Source organism: Epinephelus moara, chromosome 4 (assembly GCF_006386435.1).
Source record: "Epinephelus moara isolate mb chromosome 4, YSFRI_EMoa_1.0, whole genome shotgun sequence".
In the NCBI taxonomy this organism is placed as follows: Eukaryota; Metazoa; Chordata; class Actinopteri; order Perciformes; family Serranidae; genus Epinephelus; species Epinephelus moara.
Window position 1 is genome coordinate 121388 of NC_065509.1, and position 6469 is coordinate 127856.

At 37.1% G+C, this 6469-nt stretch overlaps 1 protein-coding gene across 1 annotated transcript in view; it reads right to left on the reverse strand.

Moving 5' to 3' along the window:
- abhd18 (abhydrolase domain containing 18) overlaps positions 1-2900 on the reverse strand; it is a 29519-nt gene extending 26619 nt beyond the window's left edge. The window contains exon 1 of the mRNA XM_050042064.1: positions 2775-2900. The gene's annotated coding sequence lies outside the window, so the exon portion shown is untranslated. The remainder of the gene's footprint in view (positions 1-2774) is intronic.
- Between the last annotated feature and the right edge of the window lie 3569 nt (positions 2901-6469).

The following is a 6469-nucleotide window of genomic DNA, read 5'->3' on the forward strand; positions in this document are numbered from 1 at the left end:
AGCAGGTATTCATTGTTTCATTTAAAACCCATTGTGGTGGTGTACAGAGCCAAAATGATGACAACTGTATCATTGTCCAAATAATTATGGACCTGACTGTATATTGCGATTTATATATTTTTTTTAAGGATGCATTATTTTCCACCAGATGACTTCAGCAGCTCTACTTGGTGAGAATTAATCATTCTGGAATTATTGGGCTGATATTGCTTTGAATGCAACAGCATAAAATGTGCTGAAAATAGGCATTTGGTCAGTGAAACCACCATCTCTTTCAGTGTTTCCCCTATATGCAACTAGCAGCGGCGCACCACCCTTCTCGTTTTGTCTTTTCTTTTTTCTTTTTTACATCTTAGCTCTTTAGAAACTACTGTTATATTATTTGTCGCACGGACGCTTCATATAATAACATTACACTATTTATCGTGTTATACAGTGAAACGTTTCACCTTATAACGTGATGACTTATATTGTTTACACAATGGCATGTCATTTCAGTCTCTATATGGTCCGATGCCATGGGCCCCAATGCGCGCGCACACACACACAAACAAGTGCGCGCACACGCGCACACACACACACACACACACACAGACACAGGTGAGCACACTAGAGCACGGCTCGGGCCGTATTTTACCAAGTCCGAGACATTTATAATTGAGCCAGGCCCGACCCTGCAGCACGGCACTGTACACACAGTCAATGGAGCGGAGCCTTTGTTGCGTTCAGGTATTGTCACATAAATAACAAATTCCAGCACTTGAATAGGCCATTCATTCTTTATTCCACTAAATTAGAAACATTTTGTTGGTCAGTCATTAAAACGGAAGCAAGTTTTACGCGCATCACTTGGCAATTTAAACATGCATGCTTAATTTATTAGGGCTAGCCACATAGCAAGCCCCACGATGTAAATATTGCACAAGTGTGCATCGCAATGGTGAGGCAGGAGGGTCGGGTTTTGCCTGAATTTGAGCTGCTACAGCCGCTAACTGAAGGTCTGTCTCCAGAGCTGCTGTCTGCTCTTTTTCAATTTAAGTAGTTTCAAATCGGCAACCTCTGAGACTGAAAAAAAGAAGTTAATGTGGAAGTACCAAAAACTGCACTTCTTTGAATGGCCACTTGAGGCTGACTCCAGAAGCCAGTCAATCCCCACTCACCCCCATGTTAAAATGCCCAACTTGCCCAAAATGCCCAACGCCCATTAGTTTTACAGTACAGGCAGGAATGAGGCGAAGGGACCACAGTATTAGTACAGCCTGTCTCCGCAAAATATGACAGCTACAATTGTTTGGTACATAGTAATATGAAATCAAGCTCTGAATCTGATGAATGTATGTATTTCCTCACATGGTGTAGGAGCAGAGCACAGCCCAGGTCAGAGGGGCTGGCTGGAGGTGAGAGGAGAGCAAGGGCCCGTAGAGCATGTTGGAGAACCACAAGAAAGGTAGGGGGTAGGGATGCAGACAGAGGTATGAGATGAACAGTACAATAACCATCTAAGAAAATATCACGGTTTTACGGTATAACTGTATTACAGAATTTATTATTATTAGTCAGTATGACCCTTAAAGGAATAAAAATGGAAGGGTTATTTTTGGTTGAACAAACATTTTATACTATAATTGAAACTTGAAACCATTTTGTTAATATTAGTAAGTGTATAAAGTCTCCCCTTTGAAAATAACTAAAACAAAGGGGAGTTTCAATGTACAGTTGCATTTCTTTTTTTCCACTATCGTAGATAAGCAGATGTACACAGTATAATAACCGTCAACTTTTCCTGTCATGGTATACCTTAAAACAGGTATGTCACTAAAAACCAAACCGAGCAGGAGGTCTGTGGTACAGCCTCAAGCATGCTCAATGGGCCCTGACTTGATGCTCAGCTGCCTGGCTCTATCCCACTGACTCTTGGCAGCCTCCAGCAAGCCACACTGACCCAGATTGTGAGGACCAAGAGGACCATTTGCAATTACAACCTTACTTCTTCATATGAAAGCAGTGATATATTACAGACAATAATTACTTTGCAAATGGTGTCATATGTTTTCGACGTTGCAGTGTTCATAATTTAGTACTTCATACAGTACTGAGGTCCATCTTCAGGTGGTGCCCAGACGGGGAGGGCGATGTTAAGCGTGGGCGGGATTAAACATTAGACCCCGCCCACACGCACACTGCAGCGAGGGGTACTTTGGCTGGTATGATCATGTTATAGATCACATGCCGCTCGGAAAGATGTGCACAGGGAACAGAGCAAATATAATACGATCCACCTCTTGTGGGACTGTAGTCCTGTCAGAGTGGGGGGTTAAGTTTTGTGGTAGCATTTAAGTGCGATAAATACAACGTGGTGAATAAAGCCCTGAGCTATGTATAGCTACTAAAGCATGGTACTTTGAAAGTTGACATAGACAAGTCACACAGCAGACAACAATGCCAATAATTACCTCGGCTGGAGTATTCAAAATGACAAAGCGTGACCTTTGTCACAGTAAGTTAACGTTCACAAGGTTACTATTACATCATACCACCGCTTATATTGTGGAATACGAAAATCTATTACATTATAGCACGCAGCAGCTCTGAGACAGGCTATAAAACTAATATTTACCTGCTACCCTAAGTTGAACTTAGCAAAGTCAGCTAACATAGCCTTGGTCATTCATTGTTTTTAGGGCGATAGAGACGGACAGACGAGCATACAGACAGACAGGCGGAGAGTGAGTGAGACAGACAGACCGTTGACAGAGACAGTGATATAACACTACCTCAGACTGTACACAGACGTTTGTTATCCTTGCCGTGGATTTCTTCGCACTGCTAGCTAACAGCTAACTTACGTTAGCGTCCTCAGAGGGCGAATGACAGGCGGTGGAGCTACTGTCAAGCTGCTGCTAATGACAAGGAACTTCCGGTTACAACATTCTAAATAAACCTGTTCAAAAAAGACCTCACATTATGTTAGAGGGTACAATACAACAACTTAAGTGTTTGTAGACAAAAGTAGGTTGTGTCTGGAAAAAAGAAAGAAATCCACAAAACTATGATGTAAAAGGAAGCATAAGAGAACAAACGCGACGGACAACTTAAAAACCTCAAGCAGTACACTGTAAAACATGAAGTTCACATAGGCTTACTATGATGTTATTAGGGTCCGGGCAGCTAAGCTGCCAGGACACTATTGTAATCCTAAGTATTTTTCTTCTTTCTTCTTTCTTCTTCCGAGGAAATCATACTTCCCATGGGTGAAAACTCACCAAACTTTGCACAAAGGTCCAGTCTCATGCCAGATATCCTCAGCTGTAAACTCAAGCCAATAGTCCTGATGGTGGCACTACAGCAAGCGTCTAAAGTTCAAAACTTTGAAAATTCACAACAAATCAACCATACGTGCTACAACTTAACAACTTTCATCAAACTGTAGCCCCAATACTGAAGAAACTTTTGTACATTTAAACCTATTAAAAATTATGAAGTTCATCACTCTGTTTTTTTCAAAAACTGTAAAACTTCTTAAACCTATCTCCTCCCACAATCTTTGCTCAATTGACACCAAACTTGTTACAGAGCATCTTCAGACTGTCCTACAAAAACTATGTTTCTCAGATTTTTGATTTATCAAAAATTGAGCCTACAGTGCATCAAAATGTTTGACTAAACGGTACTGTAAACATACATGCAAATTCTTGCTAAATAAATCTTCAATGTTCATGAAAAAAATGAAAAATTCTAGATGGTAGAGGATGTGTGGCAAATTTCAGAATTTTATCTCAAAAACTGAATTTTTGACAGCATTTTGAATTTTGCTCTAATGTGAACAATTGGAGTCAATATAAAAATGGCAATTTTAAACATCAGTTTTTCACTTAAGGAGCAAATCAATCATTGTTACAAACAAATTACCAACATCTCCATGCTGTCTAGATGCAATATTTGTATTTTCAGATTTTTGTTTCGATAACTGAATTTTTTACAGTGGTTTGAAATCTGCTTTTCCATGCATGGACAGCTGCTCAACCTGCACATCTGGCTTCGTCAATTTGTGAAGCTACACATGAATTGTCACTGACTAATTAGCTCAGTGAGATAGAAATTGATTCTTAGTCTCAGAGGTTGTGAGTTCAAGCCTCAGCTGATGCAAAAGGCAGATTGTGTTGCTAAATTCCTAAATGTCTTCCAATTCTTCTGCTTGTTGATCAGAATTGCCTAAAAATGCCCGGACCCGACCCATCGCTGCGCAGCAGCTATAATTGTCATTGTTTTTCCTCTCTGTCAATCTGTCTGTATATCTGTGTCTTTACATTGGCCTAGTGCAACTAAAATATTATATGACAGTGTTATTAAAAGTATTCTACAGAAAGATTGCTAAAAAAAAACCCTTAACATTACTTAATTGATGACAAAGAAGACACGCTAGCATAACATTGGATTTCGTTTAGATTTAGATTATGAACATGACAGTTTTCTGTTCTCAAAAATGGAACCTTACTTTCACAGAAAATTAGGTATATAAACAGTGCACAGCAAGCTGTCAAAGAGATTTTGACACATCTATTTCATTTTAATTCATCTTATCTATATATGTGTTTGAGAAAGTTTTCTCTTTGAATTTCTCATAAACTCTAGAGTAAAATTGCATGAAAATTGATCTGGATGTAATGGGGGTCACCTACAACAAGAATCAACAGAGAAATGTATGTAACCTGTTTAGGATTTTTTTTTTTAAATTAATATGTAATATGATGAAGCTTTGAACAGATTATGTTGTATTTTGAGCAGACTTTTTAAATTTCTCATCAATTCTATGGTAAAATTGCATGAAAATTGTTCTGGATGTAGTAGGGGTCACCTACAACAAGAATTCATTGAAAGATTTATGTAACTATTAGGGATTTTTTTCAAATTAATATGTAATATGATGAAGCTTTGATCAGATTATGTTGTGTTTTGAGCAGACTTTACCTTTAAATTTCTCATATATTCTACAGTAAAATCACATTACAATTAATGTGGATGTAGTGGGGGTCACCTAGAACAAAAATCCATTGAAAGATTTATGTCACCTATAAGGGATTTTCTTTAATTAATATTTAATATTAGGAAATTTTGATTAGATTATGTTGTATTTTGAGCAGACTTTACCTTTAAATTTCTCCTAAACTCTACAGTAAAACTGCATGAAAATTGTTTTGGATGCAGTGGGGGTCACCTACAATAAGAATCCATTGAAAGATGTATGTAACCTATTAGGGATTTTCTTTAATTAATATTTAATATGATGAAATTTTGATTACATTTTGTTGTATTTTGAGCAGACTTTACCCTTAAATTTCTCCTAAACTCTACAGTAATGCATGCAGTAATTGCATGAAAATTGTTTTGGATGTAATGGGGGTCACCTACAACAAAAATCCATTGAAAGATTTATGTAACCTATAAGGGATTTTTTAAAATGATATTTGATATGAGGACATTATGATTATACTATAGTGTATTTTTAGCAGAATTTACCTTTAAATTTCTCATAAATTCTATGGTAAAATTGCCTGAAAATTGATCTGGATGTAGTGGGGGTCACCTACAATAAGAATCCAAATTTCTCATGAACTCTACAGTAAAATTGCATGAAAATTAATGTGGATGTAGTGGGGGTCACTTACAACAAGAATTCATTGAAAGGTTTATGTAACCTATTAGGGATTTTTTTTTTAATTAATATTTAACATGATGAAACTTTGATTACATTTTGTTGTATTTTGAGCAGATTTTACCTTTAAATTTCTCATAGACTCTACAGTAAAATTGCATGAAAATTGTTTTGGATGTAATGGGGGTCACCTACAACAAAAATCCATTGAAAGATTTATGTAACCTATTAGGGATTTTTAAAAATTAATATTTAATATGATGAAACTTTGATTAGATTTTGCTGTATTTTGAGCAGATTTTACCTTTAAATTTCTCATGAATTCTACAGTAAAACTGCATGAAAATTGTTTTGGGTGTAGTGGTTGTCACCCACAACAAGATTATCCATTGAATAATTTATGTATGTAATTTATGAGGATTGTTTTTAATTTTATTTAGTGACAAGAAAAAGTTTTGTTGATATTTTCAATTTAGAGCTCCTTTAAAAAACAGTACAGTAGAAAAAACTTCTAATACCTTGTAATTGAAATTCATATAATGGGCAAGACAATGCACTGTTTATTTGGTATATCAAAGGGAGAAAGGAGGTAAAATGCATTGCTGAAAAACGGGCGTCTCTGTCACTTCTGGCTGTTTTCACCATCCGTACGATAATACCACAAACAGATCTGCATTAAAAATCCGTGGCGCAGCTAGCTTGACAACGGCTCACAAATGACGGCTCACTTGACCGCAGTCCAACTCTCACGCATCTGGCGTGACTGTCACTCTCTAACCATCAATGTCACTCTCTCACGCCCGTTTATAAAATCTC